At 41.8% G+C, this 21,160-nt stretch overlaps 1 long non-coding RNA gene across 1 annotated transcript; it reads left to right on the top strand.

Moving 5' to 3' along the window:
• Positions 1-1,509: 1,509 nt before the first annotated feature.
• Positions 1,510-19,496, top strand: LOC114047944. The gene is made up of 3 exons (XR_003569688.1): positions 1,510-1,583; positions 16,657-16,921; positions 18,941-19,496. It is a non-coding gene; the product is annotated as an uncharacterized LOC114047944 (long non-coding RNA).
• The last annotated feature ends 1,664 nt before the right edge of the window (positions 19,497-21,160 follow it).

Raw genomic sequence — 21,160 nt, forward strand, 5'->3', positions numbered from 1 at the left:
AGTACCAACTTCCTTTCAGTGAAAAACTTTGCGCCACAACTGCTGACATGCCCCTAAATGCCAGAATTAAATTTCGTTTCCTTTTTCTTCCACCTTAATTGACCTCCAGCAACTTCCATACAATAGCAGAATCCAAGTTATGTTTGTATCTACAACTAGTTAACCCTTTGGTGGAGAAATGAATGAATAGAAGGAATATGAAACACACACACACACACACACACACACACACACACACACACACACACACAACCTTGGATAGTCTCCTAAGAAGAAAAATTAGTCCAAAAGGACTTTTTTTCAAATAGCACTTAACCTGTGGAAAATCTCAGGTTGCCACCTGCTATTCTATGTTAGTTAATCCCCTCTCCCCAAGCTACCTATTTGGTATCTATTTCGATAACGGTAATCAAGGTTTTAAATAAAATTTAAATGGGGCATATGCCCCCCTTTCTCCGCCCTAGGGGTGGTGGGAGCATTCTCCCTATTCCTCCAGGATGATAGAACTACAACTTGTTATAGAAACGTTAATGACGTTAATAAAAAATGACTTTCGGGACTTAAGACTTTTGATTTAAGTCTTCAAGGGTCACTTTAGGGTCCATGATGCCCTCGTATGCCCTGATTCTGATTGGAAGAAACTTTAAAATGGCAAAATAGCTCCCATTTGAAGCCCCAACCCTTTGGAATGCAGTCCTTGCTTTCCTCTCTCCGTTCTGAAGCTACCATTTGAGGAGATGCTTTGGACTTTCTTATGTACCTTATTCTAACCCTCTCATTCGCTCCCTCTTCACCCCTCCGTCCCCCTTCCTTTATCTAGAAGTGGGATGTCAAATTCTCTCTTCTCGGTCTCCAATCAGATGCCCCCCCACCCCCCGCCAAGGAGCCCGGGCTCAATCCCTGCCTAGCCCATCCCTTGACCCCTTTCTGCCTCAGCGGACACCCTCTCTTTCTCCATTGACTCGGGCCCCTCGAGGCTCCCGCCGCTTTCCACTTGGGGCTGAGGACCAGGGGGCGGGGTCTCTCAGCCAGTGTCCCCGCCCTTCGCTCCTTCTTCCCTCCCTCTCCTTTCTCCCTCGCCCCCCACCCCCTCCACCCAGACAATGTGCTGGGCTAGCGTCCGGCTTTCACTAGAACTCGCCATCGCTCAGTCTCCGGTGCCGGGGTGACCGAGGTGAGTCTGGGCTCTCGGGGTTCGGACTCCCGTGAGTAGTGAGGACCGACCGCGAGCACCTAGCAGCGGCCGGAGCCTCAGCAGCGACTCCTCCGTCTGCCACGGAGCCTCTGGCCGCTGAGCTCCCTCCCTGGAGCCATGTCCCAGCGCTTTGTAGTGACCCCCGCAGCGGGCGGGCCGGTGGAGCCGGGGGCTCAGAGCGGCGTCGCAGCGGAGTCTGAGCGCAGCAGCGGTGGCACCCTGCGCCCCAGCCCTCGCCCGAGTCCGCGCCCCAGCCCCAGCCCCAGTCCCAGCTCTCTCCCAGAGGCGCTGCTGACTGACGAGAAGGTCCCCCCAGAGCTGGGAGCGAAAGTGGCCAAGCACGACGCGTTGCCGATTCTGCACTACTGTCGCGAGCCCAGCAGATACGGTAGGTGCCCCGCTACCCATGACCGCTGCTTGTGGCCTCCGGCACAATCCACCCAGAGCCTCACAGCATTTCCCTCCAGATCTTTGGCTTGGGCATGGGGTCATTATTACCCCGGCTTCCCAGGGCTGGGGCTGAGTAGTATAATAGGGAAGGGGCAAGGAATCTCCTCTGATTGCTCCAAGTGCTATTGGGGTGACGAGACCCTTGCACATTTCCCCCTCCCGGTCCCGTTAGCCTCCTTTCCTTACTCTATCAACTCCCAACCCACAGCTTTAAACCTTTCCAGTTTGGTCTGAGCAGCAATGCTGATTCGGACAAGTCACGAAGCTGAAAAGTGGCCCTTCTGGCTTTCCTGGATTCTTATGTCCAGTATCAGTTTGGGACAGTTGCCCAGTAGCGGGAAATCCGCCTGGAGGGCATTGCAGGATGATTCCCTAGGGGCCTCCTGGCTGCTGGGGAGAAAAACAAAGAGCTGTGCCCTGGTGGAGTGTTTACGGATTCCGGGCTTCTTGCATGCAGCTCATAACACTTGCTCTACAAATGCTGGGCTAAAATTCAAGTAGCAGCCCAAGAAACAAGTTTCTCTGGTGTTTTAATGCCTTCTGTGAACGTTACTTCCTGTTTCTCTCAAGTCAGACTTGAGTGTCAATAGGCTTCAGCCAAGTGATTAGACGGCAGTAATCGTTGATTAGCAGAGTTGAAATGGGGGCTGCTCCGTTTACTGTCCTTGAGATTTATTCACAGGCATTGACTGAACAATTTATCTGCATTTGGCGTAGTTTGACTACTTCTCTAGAAAGTTAAACTTTAATCATTCATAATCTCGCCCCTTATCTACATCTCTTGCCACCCAAGACATCCTTTCTTTACCTCCCGCATTCCATCCGTGCATTGTAAATACAGCCGACTAGCAACCCGCTCTCTTCCGGGTGCATTTCAGTAAGGTTGATCTTCTTTCAAGAAATCATGTGATTAGAGTCACGGTGGCCTCCAAGGTTGCTTCTTAGTCCTGTCGTGACAGCCTGTCTGCTTCCTATTGGCAGCGTTCCCATTATAACTGAGGAGCTGGGAAAGTCGAATTTATCTCCGAAATTGGACTTCCCTCCTTACTTTTTTAAGAGGATGGGGAGAGGAAGGATGCTTAATCAGGGATAGATGGGTTAGTTAATTCTCTGAGTGTTTAATCTTGTTTTTCATGAAATCTTGAAGTTTTAAAACCAAGATGAAAATCAGACTGGAAGTCTAATGACTGCCCTGGGGAACCTCTTCTCAGGATAATGCTTTTTAAGTACATAAAATAAAATACATAGAATTACAAAGGAAGCAATTATATTGAAATACAGTTATCAACATTTTTTCTTAATTCTTATACTCCAGGTTAAGAACCTTTGATCTAATCCACCCTTTTCCCCAGGCAGGCAAAGGGATTTATTTGCCCAAGAGAATATGCGACCTAAATAGGGACCATAACCCAGATCTATTGACCCACTCCCTTCTCCCTCCACATTCTCTCCTCCACCCTTTTCATCATTAGACCAGGCTGCCTGACAGGAAGCTGAACTTCCACTTATAATGACCTGGTCTAGAAGAGTTCCTTTGGACGAAGATGAAATATTTCAATAATTGGCCAGACAAGACACCTACCAGTTTGTGCCCCTTTTTATTATAGATACAGTCCAGAACTTTGGAGAAAGACATTGTTTTGTCTGTTATTATTTTATCTGTGGTAATAGTTCTAGCCTAAATAGATGAGAAACTAAGGGCTGAATATATGGGGGGGGTGGAATCTCTCTTCTTTCTAATGTAGAGGTTCTTGAGCTTAAAACTGTGATAGACCCCTCTAGCAGTCTGGTGAAGCCTGTGGACTATCTTTCAGAATAATGTTTTTAAATGCATAAGATAAAATATTTAGTATTACAAAGGAAACCAATTACATTGACATATACTCATCAAAATTTTTTCTTTTAAACCAAGTTCCTGGACTCCAGGTTAAGAAACTCAGGGTCTGAGGCAAAGATGAACAGACCATTGTCCACAAAGTGGATGTAAATTAAAGCTTCAATGTACCCTCAATGTCATCCAGTCCAGCCCTCTCATTTTATAGATGAAGGAATTGAGTTATGCCTGGAGAAGTTAAGGGACTTACCCAAGATTACAGTAAGCACCAGAGCAAAGGATTTGAACTCAGGTCCAGATTCCAAATACAGGTTCATTCTTTTTCTACTTGTCCTGATGATGAACAAAGTTGCTTAGGGGTTGTTAATCTAGGAGTTTTATGGAGAAGAATTTACTCTCCATGTAATTTGGGTACTACGGATGGGGGATTGACTAAATTTGGAAAATGTCTCGTGTAGAAGGTTAACACCTGAGCAGTGTGATTTGAAAGAAGCTACAGATATTATTAAGTGGAGCTGAGGAGAGAGGTTGGCAGTCCTCTGAAAAAAAATTAATAAATAGTTTCATTGAGTTAAAGCCAGGAGAGACTTTAGAAGTCATCTTGTTTCATCCTCTCTTTATACAGAGGAGAAAACTGAGGCCCAGAGAGGTTAAATGAGCTGTCTGAGGTCACACAGGTGGTAAATACCAAAGCTAGTATTATTTATTTTTCAAGTGCTTTTTTTCTTGTCTCCAGGCTTGAAATCAGTGGAATTTGGCTTATCACATAGGACTTCACAATATAATTATTTAAATTCCCTCAGAAGGAAAATCTAATGGGGACGAGGGGAAGAGTGGTACTTGTGATTATTGAAGATTGCAAGCAAAAAGGCTATGATCTGTCTTTAGTTTCCTTGAAGGGCTGGAGAGTTTTTTTTCATATAGCATGGCAAGTTAATTTAAGACAAAGTATTAATTTTAAAGTCAAACATGCAGGCATTCCACTTTTCATAAAGCTGTTTCTCATTGGAAATGAGTTCTCTAAGATGATTTCCTGAGTTTCAGTGTTTCTCATTGGAAATGAATTCTCTAAGATGATTTCCTGAGTTTTGGTGGTTTATTTAGTCTAGAAACATGTATCCCAAATGAGGAGCTAAGGCAGGACCTTAGATCTAGACTAGAACCAAAATGCCAATTGTAATTTAAACCAATGTGGTTTGTAAAGCATATTGATGAGGAAGAACCAATGTAGGGTAGGGAGAAAGAAAGAGACCCAGAGATGGATGGATAGACCCAGAAAGAAGAAGAAAGAGAAGGTGCAACAGAGACAAGGTGACTGCTGGAGCAAGGGCTCAGAGGAGGGAGGAGGGGATGAGGCAAAAGGATCTGGTAGAAATATGACTGAGGCAGAATTCATTATCTTTTCCCCTAAACTATTTTCCCCACCCCCAAGGTGGAGACCTTCCCTATTACTGTAGAGGGCAATACCATCCTCCCAGTCCTCAGGCTCACAACACAGGAGTCATCCTGGACTTCTCACTATGTCTTCTCCCCCCCACCCCATATCCAAGCTGTTGCCAAGGCCTATTGATTTCACCTGTGCAATATCTCTCTTATAATCTCTCTTCTCTCTTCTGACACTGCCACCACTCTAGTGCAGACCCTCCTCATCTCACTCCTGGATTATTGCAATAGACTGCTGGTGGGTCTGCTTGCCTCAAGCCTCTCCCCATTCCAAATCCATCCTCCATTCAGCCACTAAAGTGATTTTCCTAAAACACAGGCCTGACCATGTCACTACCACCCCGATGCCCCTCCCCCCCCCACACATTATTAACCTCCAGTGGCTCCCTGTTGCTTCTAGGAGCAAAAACAGAATGGTTTGTTTGGTATTCAAAGCCCTTCTTAACCTACCCTGTCCTGCTTTTCCAATCTTCTTACACCTTATTCTCTGACTCTTTTTTAAGTCAATGACCCTGGTCTTGTGACTATTCCATGAACAACACACTCCCTCTCCAGGCTCCAGGCCTTTTCTCTGACTATGCCCCAGGGCTGGAACACTTTCCCTCCTCCACTCTCACTACTCCCTGGATTTAAGTTCCAACTAAAATCCCACCAACCGGAAGCCTTGTCCAACCCCTTTTTATTCCAAAGCCTTCCCTCTTTTAATTATCTCCTATTTATCCTATATATAGCTTGCTTTGTATCTATTTGCTTGCATGTTGTCTCCCCACTCTGATTGTAAGCTCCTTGAGGACAAGGACTGTCTTTTGCCTCTTTCTATATCTTCAGAGCTTAGCATTGGGCCTGGCATGAAGTAGGTGATTTAAAAGTGTCTGTTGATTGATTGATTGACCTTAATGAGGAATTGAGGAGATAAGTTTAAGGAACGAGAGGCAGATTTAGGCTCAATGTACATAAAAATTTCCTAACACAGCTGGCTATCCAGAAGCGGAATGAGTTGCCTACAAAAGCAGTGGGTTAGTCTCACTAGAAGCCATTAAGCGAAAGCTAGATGACCACTCATCATGGATCTTATAGAGGGTTTCCTGTACAGGTACAAGTTGTACCAGGTGGTCTCTCAGATCTCTTGTAACTCTAGTATTCTGACTCTTTACCTTCAATCTCCATTCACTTATTCATTTCTTCAGTAAACATTTATGAAGCACTACTAGGTGCCAAGTACTGTACTAGGCACTGGAGATACAAAAGACCAAAGATACAAAGACCAAAATGAAATAGTTCCTGCCTTCAAGGAGTTTACATTTTAGGTGGGAGACTCGCTGGAATGCATATTTTTCTTTTTTGAGGAGTGGAGGAGACTTGTAATTGGGGGCATCAAGTAGCATTTTATTTTATTTTATTTGCTTTTTTTTGGTGAGGCAATTGGGGTTAAGTGACTTGCCTAGGGTCACACAGCTAGTAAGTGTTAAATGTCTGAGGCTGGATTTGAACTCAGGTCCTCCTGACTCCAAGGCCAGACCTCTATCCATTGCACCACCTAGCTGCCCCATCAAGTGGCATTTAGAGGAAGCTGGGGATTCCAAGTTGTGGAGAAGGGTGTTCATTCCAAGAATGAGAGAAAACCAGTGCCAAGGCAGGCAGGCAAATGATGGGATATCAAGTACAAACAATACTCAGTGGGCCAATTTGCCTAGAATATCAAAAATGTAAAGGAAAAGAAATCAACACTGAGCCAGGAAAGGTAGTCAGTCTAGAGCTAGATTGGGAAGAGCTTTAAATGCCAAAAATGCACTTTATACTTTATCCTAGAGGCAGTAGGCAACCACTGATGCTTCTTTTTGTTTTAAACTTTATTTATTTTGTTCTGAACTTAAGAAATAAAATAAGCATTTCCAGAACATAGTGGAATAGGGAATAAAAAAAAAAGTGATTGTACATGAAACTGCAAATCTATTATATAGATTTCTTTGTTGTTCTTTATAAATATATAATAAAGTTATTACGTAACTTTCTTTTTTTCCTTCCCTTCCCTCACCCTAGAGATAGATGCCTACCATCAGACACAAATACACATGTATGTTTTTATGTATATATACATATATATGAAAAATCATTATATACATCTATTTATCAGTTCTTTCTCCCGAATTCAGATAGCATCTTTCTTCATAGGTCCTTTTTAGTTAATTTAGTTAATTTGGGTATTTATGCATTTATACATCAAAATTACTTAGTCATTCAAAGTTGTTCTTAAAACAATATTGTTGGGGCAGCTAGGTGGCACAGTGGATAGAGCACCAGCCCTGGAGTCAGGAGGACCTGAGTTCAAATCTGACCTCAGACCAAACACTTGCCACTTACTAGCTGTGTGACCCTGGGCAAGTCACCTAACCCCAATTGCCTAAAAATTTAAAAAAAACAATATTGTTGTTACGGATGCTTCTTAAGGAGAAGGGTAACACGGTGAGACCTGTGCTTTAGAAATATTAATTTCGCATTCCTATGAAGATGAATCATCGAGAGGAGAAACTAGAGGCAGAGATGCCAATTAGGAGACTCTTGCAATAGCCAGGCAAGAGTTGATGAGAGTGGAGAGAAGGGGACAGACTTGGATGTAGAGTCAGCTTGGCAACTGATTGGACATGAAGGATGAAGGCAAGGGAGATTGAAGGCTGAATCTTCTGCTGTAAATGGGAGGCATTGGATTATAATTTGGAGCTTGTGTTGAGAAGAGAAATTTTGGAATAATTGCTGTGGGAAATGTGATAAGGAATGGATAAGAATACTGCTCATTATCTCTTGTTTATTTATAAATTGTTGGCTTATCCATAAGTATGAGGTGTTATACGTTCTAAGATTAAATACAATAGACTTTTTAAGCAGCAGTGAAGGCTCAGTCTAAGTGAGGCACCATCAGTTAGCAGTAGGTGAAGGCATCTTGTTAACAATACTTTCTCCAGAGATATTCAGCAACCTAGGAGCAAGGGCATAAAAATAAGATGATAGAAACAAGAAGTTATCAGTTATAGGAACTCAGTGTTTCATGTGCCCTTCTCTTTTTCGCTTCTATTTTGTATAAGGAAATGCTTATTTGACTTGGTGCTTATTTAGAATAAAATAAAAGAAACTTTCAAAAAGAGAAATCAAATGACAGGGTTACCCAAGGATAAGCTTGGGAACCTTAGAAAGTTCAAGGAATGAAGGATTCTAGATTACCAGCTAGCAAATCATTAAAGTGGCAGAACATAAGCTTTAGGCTGGCTATGGAGGCAAGTGAAGCCAGAAGAAGAAAGATAGATTGGGAGAGTAGGACTTGGTTAAAGGCCTGGAAGTTATGATGGAGACAAAGAGTAGATTTAATGTGAATGAAAGACTGTAAAAAGTGGAGAAGGAACAGCTTTCAGTAAAGAGAGTTGAAAGGAATGTAGTGTCCTTAGGGAAAAGCCAGATTTCTGTTAAAGTGAGTAGATGGAAGGAGTATTGATTGAAAAATTCAAGGATGTATTGAGCTGGGGCTCCAGAGGCCAAATTGGAAAGAACTGAATAGGGTTGTCTGGGTTTACTTGAGGCTGGAGAGTAACAGGACTGATCAGAATAGTGATGAGGAGCCAGGCAGGGATGCTTGAGGAGGAGGAGGAAGTATGGCTTAGTGGAAAGAACACTGGATCTGGAGTCAAAAGACCTAAGTTAAATTCTTGCCTCTGCTCAGGTCACCTATGTGAGCTTGAGCCCCTTCCCTGGACTCCTGTTTTCTTTTCTGGAAAATGAGAATAGTCATACTACTTATACTACAGTGTTCTCTGAAGTCTCTTCTTCCTGTATCATCTATGAACATGAAATACCTGTATTTTGGAGTGTGTCTGCAAGGGATCTCAGGCCCCAGCTGTGCTTCTGCATTCTCTCTTTTCCCTCTCCTTTCCCTCTCTTTATGATGCTATGGGGCTTCCAGGTTGAACAAATCACTGTCTTTTGCTCAGTTTCCCCTTTTGTAAAATGAAGATAATATTCATAATATCTACTCATGTTAGATGAATAGATATCTACTCACTCAGGTGGTGAAGTGGATAGGACATTGGGCTTGGAATCAGGAAAACTCTTCTTCATGAGTTCAAATCCAGGTTCAGACACTTAACTAGCTGTGTAACCCTGGGAAAGTCACTTAACCCTGTTTGCCTCAGTTTCCTCATCTGTAAAAATGAGCTAGAAAAGGAAATGGCAAACCACTCCAGTATCGTTGCCAAGAAAACCCCAGATGGGGTCGAGAAGAGTCAGGTACAACTGAAATAACTGAACAGCAACAACATCTGCTCACAGCCTACCTCATATAAATGACAAGGACAGTCCAATAAAGTAAGCTTGTACTGATCTTAAGGAAAAATCTCTAGTTTTTATATTTCATGAGAGGCAGTGTGATTGGTGTTGATTCAGAAAGACATAGGTTAAAGTCTTTCCTCGGTAACACATATTAACTGTGTGACCTTGGACAAGTCACAAAACTTCTCAGCGCTCCAGGCAACTCTCTAAACTAGAATTTGGGGAACACTTTCCAGTCTGCATTAGTAGAGGAAATTTCTTCACCAGGAGTGAAGAAATGAAATATGGAAATAAACAATTTTCTTGAAAGGGATATAAATTAGTTTTTCTCATAATCATGTATGAAAAACTCCTTATGAATGTAAAGTTTTATAATTGCGAACTCAGCAATGCCCAGTAACAGTAATTCTCAGTTCAGAATTCCAAAATCTTAGATCTAAAAGGGTGCTTAGAGATCATCTACTCCAACCCCTTTGTTACACCTATTGGGACTGCAAGGACCAGAAAAACTAAATGGGTTCTATCTAGGTTGCAGTATAAACTATAAATGAGACAGGCATATATAAGCAGATGAAAAATAGATATGTTATGGGTGGGGTGAGCCACTTACAACTGGGGTAATTGGGAAAAACCATTTAAAAAGGTGATACTTGCATTCCCCAATTGATAAATGGTCAAAGGATATGAACAGGCAGTTTTCAGATGAAGAAATTAAAGCCATCTATAGTTATATGAAAAAATGCTCTAAATCATTAATGATTAGAGAAATGCAAATCAAAAAAACTCTGAGGTACCTATCAGACCAACATGACAAAACAGAAAAATGATAAATGTTGGAGAAGATGTGGGAAAATTGGAACACTAAAGCATTGTTGGTGGAGTTGTGAAATGATCCAACCATTTTGGAGAGCAATTTGGAACTATGCCCAAAGGGCTATAAAAATGTGTATACCCTTTGACCCAGCAATAGCACTTCTAGGGCTGTATCCCAAAGACATCATAAAAATGAGAAAAGGACCCACATGTACAAAAATATTGATAGCAGCTCTTTCTGTGGTGGCAAAGAATTGGAAATTGAGGGGACGCCCATGAATTGGGGAATGGCTGAACAAGTTGTGGTATATGAATGTAATGGAATACTATTGTGCTATAAGAAATGATGAGCAAGCAGACTTCAGAAAAACCTGGAAAGACTTGTATGGACTGATGCTGAGTGAAGTGAGCAGAACTAGGAGAATGTTGTACTCAGTAACAGCAACATTGTGTAATGACTAACTTTGATAGATTTACATCTTCTCAAAAATGCAAGGATCTAAGACATCTCCAAAAGTCTCATGATGGAAAATGCTATCCACATCCAGAGAAATAACTATGGAGTTTGAATACAGATCGAAGAATACTATTTGCTCTTTTTTTTCTTCTGTTTTGTTTTGTTTCATCTTTCTGATGGTTCTTCCCATTGGTTCTAATTCTTCCTTACAATATCACTAATGTGAAAATATGTTTAATAGGAATGTGTATAGCCTCTATCAGAATTCATGCTGTCTTGGGGAGAGAGGGGGAGAAAAATTTAAAACTCAAAAGCTTATGGAAGGGATTGTTAATAAATCAAAATAAATTAATAAACAAACAAAAAGAAGAAGATACACCTATGTTGCTCAAGATTTTGCTCTATCTTGATTATTGCTACAAAAGACTCTGCCAGTCCTTACTCAGAGTCTTTGGCCATTGAAAGAGGCCATTGACCTAATTTATTGGTTACCACTAGCCCAACTAAAAAATTAATCATGCTTACAAAAAAAAAAGTGGTACTTGAGCTGAGTATTAAAGGAAGTTAGTAATTCTAAGAGGTGTAATTGAATAGGATGCATATTTCAGTCATAGATGGTAGGAGACAGAAATTTGGGTATGAAGAACAGCAAAAAGATTTCTGTTTAATTCCCTAGGTATGAATGAATGGATGGATGGATAAATTCATTCATTAAATGCTTACTTTGTGCCAAGCATTGTGCTAAGCTCTAGAGATACAAATAGAAAAATCAAGACAATCCTTGCTGTCTAAGAGCTCATACTCTAATTGGGAGAAGCAACATCTAAAAGAAATTTCAGGCAGATGGCAAGGCCCAGGGGTCCATAGGTTGCAACTGTAGATGATAGTGATAGTGATAGTCACCCAGAGCCTCCCAGGTTCCAACCTTCTTAAGACCCCTAACAGGTCTGTGGATAGATTTTAAGACATCTACAAACTTGGATGGGAAAAAAATACATCCTTATTTTCATTAATCTCTAACTGAAATTTAGCATTTCTTTCAACCATTTAAAAACATTCTAAGAAGAGGTCTATAATTTTCACTAGACTGCTAAAATAGCCCATGACCAAAAAAAATGTTAAGAACTCCTGGCATAGAAGTAGGCAGATGGTAAGACCTGGTGGGCCTCCATTTTACCATAATTGGTGACTCTTAATCTTATGCAAGTGGTATGACATCAGGTAGCCCAGATGGGATTCTTGGTGGTACCAAGAAGGCACCAAAAAGGAAGGCAAGGAAGGAGGGGTACTGGGAAAGGAAGAAAAGAGTTGATAGGTCTTCCTACTGCCCTCAACAGCCTGGATGGCTTTGGGGTGGGATCAGGAAGAGAAAATTAGTGGGAAAGGGTATCACAGTTGACAATGGTATGTGTTGCATTCCCTCAATCAGTAATCATTCATCAATACCTAGTAGGTGCAGCTAGATGGGAGCAGCTAGATGGCTCATTGGATAGAGCACTGGCCCTGAAGTTGGGAATACCTGAGTTCAAATCTGGCCTCAGACACTTACTAGTTGTGTGACTCTGGACAAGTCACTTAACCTCTGTTTGCCTTAATCCATTGGAGAAAGAAATGGCAGATTTCTCCAGAATCTTTGCCAAGAAAACCCCATGGACAGTACTGGCATACTATTGTCCACAGGGTCACGAAGAGTCAGACATGACTAAAGAACAGCAGGTGCCAGGTACTATACGAGACGTTGGACATATAAAAACAAAAGCCAAACAGCCCTGCCCTCAAGGAACTGATTTTCTAACGGGGAGAGAACATACGTATGTATGGTATGTACAAAATACACCCGAGCATATACTAGCTAACCTTGGTGGGCAAGGTATGACCAGCTCGGGGGACCGGACTGGGGCCTCATGTGAAAAGTGGTGCAGAAGCTGAGCCTGAACCAAAGTCAAGGTTTCTAGAGATGGAGGTGAGGAGGGTGAGCATTACAGACATGGTGATAGGCAGTGCAAATGCATGCATTTGGGGGTTGGGCTCAGCGACTACTTCTTTGTTTTTATTCTTTCTATTGTCTAGCACAATTCCTTGCATGTATAGTTACTGTTTTTAAATTGAATTGAATAGTGCAGTTCTTTCCTTTAAACCAGGGGTGGGGACCCTGTGGCCTCCAGACCATATGTGGCCTTCTAGGTCCTCAAGTGTGGCACTTTGACTGAATCCAAACTGCACAGAACAAATCCCCTTAATAAAAGGATTTGTTTTGTAAAACTTGGACTCAGTCAAAAGGCCAAAACCAAAGGGTGTGACCCTGGGCAAGTCACTTCACCCCATTGCCTTGACAAAAAAATAAAAAAAGGGCTGCATCCAAGGACCTAGAAGGCCACATGTGGCCTTGGTGGCCCAAGGTTCCTTACCCCTGCTTTAAACCATACTGATGATACTTACCTCCTGTGTGAGTTTAGGAGGACCCTTGCTTTGCAACCTAACCCAGTTCGATCTTGCAAAGAAAAGACCCTCCCTTAGTTCACAATCTCCGTACTATGCAGCTGGCATAATGTTTGCATCTGAGAGTTTTATCTAGAATTCATCTTGAAGTAACAACCTGAAGGGAGCAAGATTCAGAGGATTGGCTCCCAGGAGCTAAGAAATGGATCCAGGAGGTCAACAGGGTGGTGAAAAGAGCAATGAATTTGGAATCAGGGGACACAGGTTCCTCTTCTGTCAATACTTGTATGACTTCAGATGAGTCAATTAACCTCTTTGGGCCTCAGTTTCCTCATGTCAAAAATGTGGGGGTTGGACTAGATCACCCCCAAGGTCTCTCACCTTTCCAGAAATGGGAGTCCATGATCTTCTCTAGCCCCTCTCTCTTTAGGTCCTTCCCTCTATGGAGATTCTATGCAAACATTTTGACATGCTTAACTTTTGTCTTTTCAGTTTGTCTTCTCCCTGAACGAACAGAAATGGGAGACCAAATTTTCACCAAAGGGTAAAACTTGCTCAGTCCCATCCCTCGGTTTTATCTCCTCTGTTCCTTCTGTGACCTGTTCCTTATCTCATTCAGTCCCCCAGTGCTTTCCTTCTATCCAAATGGTGTCTTCTGTTATCACTCATTAACACCTGATGGCCAATCTGTCATTCTACTTGCATTTAACCTTGATCTTTGATTACAGAATCAGTTTGCAGCTTTATTCTTAATTAAAGAAACTTGTGGCAGCACCCAACAAGTACAAGATGTATACATACATACGTATATATATATATGTATATATGTATATATATATGTCCTTATCAATATGAAATTATAGCAGGAGGCTCACCCCCACCATTGTTAGTATAGTGTTTTAAGACTTGGACTGGAATGTCTGAACAGGAGCAGGTTCTTGGGCATTCAATGCATTTCATTACTCTGGGCTTCCCTTGTTCCCTCTTGACTAACTCAATTTGGCCCAGAAACAAAACTGGGAGTGAGGACACATGGTGGGGGAGGGGTGGCAGAGAATGGGAGGAGTCTGTACCCATGTGAAATTCAGTCATTGTGTCAATAGTTGCCCCTAACTAGAGCAGATCAGCCCTTAAATCCTAAGTGTGGTGCATTGTATCCTCTGCTGAGTTCTGCCTTCTGCTTTCTTCAGACCAGACTGAGTACAAAGCACTCATAGAAAATAGTATTTTTCATGGCACAACTAAAAATTCAAATGCTTAGCTATTGTTCTTTGACTAGGTAGGAGAAAGTCTTCTCTTTGAATGAATAGAAACAAGGTTAAAAAATGAAATATTAAAAAAAAAGATCACCCGATTTCTTGTCATGCCCGTTAAATGTTAACTGAAAAGCTCCATTATTTTGTACTACCAATAAGACAATGTATATTAAGTTAAAACATAAACACACATACAGAGAAACACAAGAAGTTTTTTGTTATTGTGACTTAAGCTCTCCGGGAATTCCAGAGCTGAGTTACATACTTTGTCCTGAATTGCCCTTCCATTTCCAGGTATTGTGACATAGTGACTAAGAACAACTTTCTCGCTGCTCTGAAAATTTATGGGTCTTTGGAGCTCAGGTTTTGTAACACTGGGGTGCATTTCTGCCAGCCTGGGAACTTAGAAGGGACTTTCATGCTACTGTGCAAGAAGGAAATCTAGCCTGGCTTCAGTTGTTCTGTTTCTAAAATAGCATTTTGAATAGTTCCCTATGCTGGGAGTTCTTATCTTTCAAAAGTGAACCTTGTGCTCACCTTACTTAATTGATTTATTTATTTACATAAAGAGCATGTCTGAAAAGCAGGATCCCTGGCTGTCCCAGTCATGGGGATCCGGATCCCCAGTGGACCTTTGATCTATTGTGGAGGGCAAGAACTCCTGAGGCCTCAAGTAGCATCGGCTATAAAAGAGCCGACAAGGAGGGATTCAGGTGTGCTGCAATAGCTGACCTGTGTCATGTCTTCCATAAAGCTGGATGTCATTTTGTGCTGGGGGAGGGAGGTTGGGAAGCAAAAGAACATGGTTATTTAAGAGAATATTGAAATAGTTCAGATGATCCAATGAGTTACTTTGGCCAAAAAGAAAACCATTAACCAGTGTCCCTTCCAACCCTAGGGCGATGATCCTCATCTTCCGTAATGAATTCACATTCTTTAATTCTACTTCTCCAAACTTAGCTAGCCTGATCCAGACACATAAACAAACCACCTCCAGGCCCTTCCTCAAAGATTTTTTTACTTTGGTGGGACCTTCTGCAGAGATTCCCAAAGTTGGTGCTGGAGGGCACTAGAATGATCCAGGGGGGCAGTAGTAGCCTCTGGTGCAATTGGGTGGCACTGAATAAAAATAAGGGAGCCATGGAAGCATAAAGAAAGAAGAGAAGAAAATTTTGAAAAACCGTTCATACATGTTTCATCTATTGTGTAACAGAGTTAAAAGTCATAGTGATTACATTATTTTCCAAATAAACACATAAAATGCAAGTTATAACCAATCGGTGGTCAAGTCAGATGACAGGTCTTAACAAGCAAGTGTTGGCAGGCAAGCATGTCACATTGTTGGGAAATCCAACATGCAATGGCAGGAATGTGGGCGTGTAATGACTCGTTTACAATATAATACTATATTGTTATGTGACATTATGTCATCAAACTTTCAGGGCAGGAAAAATACCACAGATTTACAATAAATTATTAAATTTAAGATGTGTCATTTAAAATATACATATTTTACTTTTTTTGAAATGATGCAAATTTTTTAAAAATGGTAAAGGGTTTAAAAAAAGCAGATTTCCAGGGGAGCACTGAGTAATTTTTCAAAGGGGGCGGTGGGCCAAATAAGTTTGGGAACGTCTGTTTTAGAACTTGGGCTCCACTTGCATAACTGTTGAGTATCCTCCATGCCTGGAATCCCTTTTCACTTCTGCCTCTTACAATCCTTCATTTCTTTCAAAACTTAACTTGTGTCACCTTCTATTTGACGTCTTTTCTGGTTCCCTCTCTGGGTAGTGCCTCTCTTTTGTTGTTGTTGTTGTTGCTAGGTCATGTCCAATTCTTCCTGATCCCTTTTGGGGTTTTCTTAGCAAAGACACTGGAGCCACTTGCCATTCCCTTCTCCAGCTCATTTCACAGATGGAGGGAACTGAGGCAAACAGGGTTAAGTGACTTGCCCAGGGTCACACAGTTAGTAAGTGTCTGAGGCCAGATTTGAACTCAGGTCCTCCTGACCCCAGGGCTGGTACTCCATCTACTGCATCACCGAGCTATCCTATACCACTGGACCCCACCCCACCCCAAATGATCTTGTATCTATTTTCTATGTACCAGTGTAGGGAAGAGAGAAATCTGATTCACTTGTCGCTCTGCTCAGTTGATGTTGTAATGAGTTGAAATCATAAAAAGAAGTGAAGATGTGTTAACAAGAGGTAAATAACTGGTGATCCCTTTAGGAAGTAGGAACACCATTGTCCTGATCAAATTAGGAAGGAGCAACAAATTGGTCACACTTGGTGAGGGGAGAGAACTTGGGAATGGAGAAACAAAACCTTGGAGTTTAATTCCAGAGTTCCACAGCCCACCAATTGGGCTGCTTGTGGAGGAAACCCCTTGGAGGAAGGGAATTTCTCTTTCCACTCCCTTGCCCTCTACCAATATTGACCATCTCATCTAGCAGGGGAGCTACTGTCTCAGAAGGAGGCAGCTTGAGGCTCATTTAAAGGAGCACAGAGACATGCTCTCCAAACAGAAATGGATATAGGGACAATCACTCAAGGCCAGGAGCAGCTTCAGGGAGTGTGATTCTTGGCAGCAGAGAAGAGAAAGATCTGTGGACCTGGAAGAGAGCTAGCCCTGGCAAGCTCCAGCTGAGTTGCAGAGAAGACTTCCCTGGCAGAGGACTTCCCTGGGAGAGAACTTCCAGCCCACCCAGTCCCAGAGTTGTAAGTGATGTTGACCACACACCTTCCCCATATCTGTGCCTTACTACCATTATATGTACTACCACTATAAGGATGTGCCCACTCTTCCTATGGGCACTGTGTATTTGTGGGACAGTGCCCCGGGTTTATAGGAGAATATTTTGTAGCTACTGTTTTTATGATGTCATGTTAATGTATTTGCCAAGAGCAAAAAGAGACTGTTAGTGAGAGGCCCACTGGTAGGGGGTTTTGAGCTATAGTTTTAGGAGTGAACGCCCTTGAACCTTGGAGTAGCAGCTGCCCTCTTGGGATTCAAACTTTGAGTGTGAATGCAAGTTGGGGAGTAAGCCAGTCAGGGGCTACCACTACATATTTACTGTGTATGTTGTCTGGTCCCACTAGGCTAGAAGGTTCTGGTGAGGGACTGTTTAACTTTCACATTTGTGTCCCCAATGCCTAGCACAGGGGGCTGTTTCAGAATACATGCCTAATTAATTTGTATTGATTGACCCGGGGGGTGGGGGGGGGAGGTCAGGAAATATTCTCATTCACTTTTATGGAATGTCATCTCTTTATCTCTGTCTTAAAGTCCAGTTGCCTTAAACAGCCCACAATTACAAAAAGGATTATGTTAATTTATGAAAATCAACTTGGCCAGAAAGAAATATTAGTCTAAACCTTTCTTTTCAAGGTGGAACAGTAGTGGACATTAATGGTTAAGTCAATTGGTTTCTCAGCCATGGCTGTGTTCTTCTTTTAGGTTCTACTGTCATTTAGCCTCTCAAAGATGATAACCAGAGAGGGTATGACCCTTCTCTCCCCAATGCTTTTCCCTTATGTTGTCATAGAATCTTAGAGCTGAGAAGCCATCTGGTCCAACATTTTGTTTGTTTATATGGCATGTTATACTTGGAATCATAGGGGCAATATAAAAAACCCTAGATTTGGTGGTTAAGGAGCTAAGTGTTTGAAATCTGGATTTGCCACACTTGCTTTTATGTGACCTTGGGCAAATCATTTCACTTCATCTCTCTGGGCCTCAGTTTCCTCATTTGTAAAATGAGATAGTTGGGGGGCAGCTAGGTGGCGCAGTGGATAGAGCATGGGCCCTGGAGTCAGGAGGACCTGAGTTCAAATGTGACCTCAGACCAAACACTTGACATTTACTAGCTGTGTGACTCTGGGCAAGTCACTTAACCCCAATTGCCTTAAAAAAAATGAGATAGTTGGACTACCATAGTCTTTGGGGTCCCTTCCAACTCTAAGTCTATGATCTTATGGATTTTAGAACTAGGCAGCACCTTAAAAATCATCCACTCTCAGCTCTTCCTTTTCCTTTTCAAATCACTTTTGCAAGATTATTTCATTTGATGTTCACACAAAACCCAGTGATAAATGGAGACAGATAGTTGTCATTTCCATTTCACTGATGTGGAAATTGAGACAGGGAGATTAAGTGATTTGTTTTTGTTGGTTATGGCAAGTTATTGGTATAGCCAGGATGAGAACTGAGGTCTCTTCTGCCTGATAGCTCAGGGCTCCTTCTACAATGCAATGTCCTTTTATTTATGCTACTTTTAAAGCATCTAAGAACTATTTATTGCCCCTGGCTGCTGAAGCTGCGAACTTCAGGAAAGAATCCAGGAAGCTCCTACAGAAAGTAAATTGTATCTCCTCTAACACTGCGCCTGAACTATAACTTGGATACAATTCAGTTGTTTCTTTTAAAAAAAAAATACAATAGCTTTAAAAAGTTTACATTTATTTAGTGTTACAGACATTTTTCTCATAATATTTGTGAAATAGGAAGTGAAAGCAGTATCCCCATTTTATAGATGAAGAAAACTGAGACTCAGAGAGATCTAAGTGACTTGCCCAAGATTACTCAGTGACTGATCTGGAACTCAAACCCAGGCTTCTTGATTCTATGCCCCGTGCTCAGCTGGCTATTACCCATGCAGGCTCTGCTTTTATCTTCACTTCTCCTTGTAATGAATTAATTCAACAACTAATTGTCACCTATATTTCACTTCTCAACAGGCATTCATTCATCCTTTCTACACTTTCACAGCTGAACAGCACCTGGGCATTGGCCCAAGAGTTTGGGAGTGGGAAGGATAAAGAGGTGAATTCCAGACCAGTTGATGCAAGAGAGCAACAGACTTGAACTGAATGTATAATTAACTCCACAGTTGTCACAATGTGCCTCACGGCACCCAGGAACCCACTGGGGCATTGAAGACTATTTTAAAATTTCAACTTACTTACTAACTGGAATTGTTAGGTATTTCTTTTGCCTTAGAGATACTGAAAAAATCACTGATTCACTAAGGGTAACTCCAGGTTAATCTATAACCTCCTCCAAGACAAAGAAGTATGGTTGTTCTATTCCACATATATTCTTCTTTGTGACTTCATTTCCCCCTTCAAAACTGTCTTGCTATCATTGGTGGATGGAGATTAAAAAAAAAAGATGCAAAAGGAGATAGGATTTGAAAGAATTTTGCTCCAAACCATCATGAAATCCACAGTAATGTCTTTAAAAAATTTAGATACTAGGGGGCAGCTAGGTGGTGAAGTGGATAGCACACCAGCCCTGAAGTCAAGAGGACCTCAGTTCAAATCCGGCCTCAGACCAAACACTTGACACGTACTAGCTGTGTGACCCTGGGCAAGTCACTTAACCCCAATTGCCAACCAACAAAAAAAAATTTAGATACTAGAATGGCCCATCTTGAAAAGAATAATCAATTGACTGATTCTGATTTTTTTTCCTGCTACAAAGAAATGAATGGAAAGAAAAAAGAAAGCATCAGTTGAAAATTTCTTCTAAGAAAGCACACAAAATTATTAAGCAAAGAGAATCATAGACTATTAGAGCAGGAAGGAACCTTGGAACCATGCTAGTCAAACTCCTCATTTTACAGATTAGGAAACTGAGATTCAGACTGGTAAGAAGATGTGTCTAAGGACACGTAAGTACTTACTGATAGGATTAGAACCCATTTCATATAGGTTTATTTTAACCAACATTAATTTTAGATAGATCAAATAAATGCTATATATCCAAAGCTATATTTTTATAATCTACATGTGCATTTTAAATTATACTGGGGTCCTTAATGTGATCAATGTGTACAGAATCAGGGATTCTTAATCTGTGGTATGTGAGTTTATTCTTCAATATTTTAATAAATATATTTCGTTATAATCTGTTTCCTTTGTAGTCCTGGGTATTTTATTTTATGCATTTAAAAACATTGTTCTGAGAAGGGGTCCATAGGCTTCACCAGATTGCCAGAGAAGTCTCTGACACAAAAAAGGGTAAGAACTTCTGCTTTATGCCCATTTTCAGGACCTTTACAAGAGAGTCAGTGTGGTATATTTGCAATATATATGATACAGTTGCAATAACTGGACTCAGGTGGTAGTAAGCTAGGCCAGACCGAGGAAGAAAAGTGAGCACTAGCAGTCCTAGAAAGCCCACAAGGTCAGAGAGAGCCCAAGGAGTCCTTAATCTACAGATGTGCGTAAGAGGGTGGTTAGGCAAGAAAATATATCTGAGACCTGGAAATCAGTCCAAGGGAAAGGTAAGGCAATAAACATCTATATGGTGCCCACGACATGTCAAGTGCCATGCTGAGCACTTTACAAATTTTATCTCATTTGAGCCTCAGAACAACCCTACAAAGTGGGTGCTGTTATTATCCCCAACTGAGGCAAAAAGAGGTTAAATGACTTGCTCAGGGTCACTCGACCAGTAAGTGTCTAAAGTTGAACTTGGATCTTTCTGACTGTCACCTAGCTTCTCTCAAGTTCAAGGTGAAAGAACAGACTGGAACTCCAGGCCCACAAACCAAGATTGATGCAAAGTCCAACATCCAAGGAGCAGGCAGTAAGTGGAGATTTAATCAACACCCGTTAGACAAATGTTCACGTGGCTGCCCAATTCTCAGAGGTTAGGCAATGAACATTATTCTAAAATCATTGTCAGACAGGGGAAGGCAGAGCCACCAAGTTAACAGGGTTCAGAGACCAGACGCCAGGAAGCAGGCTAAGACACCAGGACTCCTTCAGTGAGAGACTAGATGACAAAGAGTAAGAACCCAGCAACTGGTAAACTAGATCACTGAGACCTGAACAGGATAGGCGACAAGAATAAATTATTCAGTGCAGAGTCAGACCGCTTAAATGGTTAGCTTCCTTTGATCCTTCTTCCTTCCTTGTCCCCAATATAAACACACCCTCCCCTTGGGCCAT

This window comes from Vombatus ursinus, unplaced genomic scaffold (genome assembly GCF_900497805.2).
Source record: "Vombatus ursinus unplaced genomic scaffold, bare-nosed wombat genome assembly UNPS02014791.1, whole genome shotgun sequence".
Classification (NCBI taxonomy): Eukaryota; Metazoa; Chordata; class Mammalia; order Diprotodontia; family Vombatidae; genus Vombatus; species Vombatus ursinus.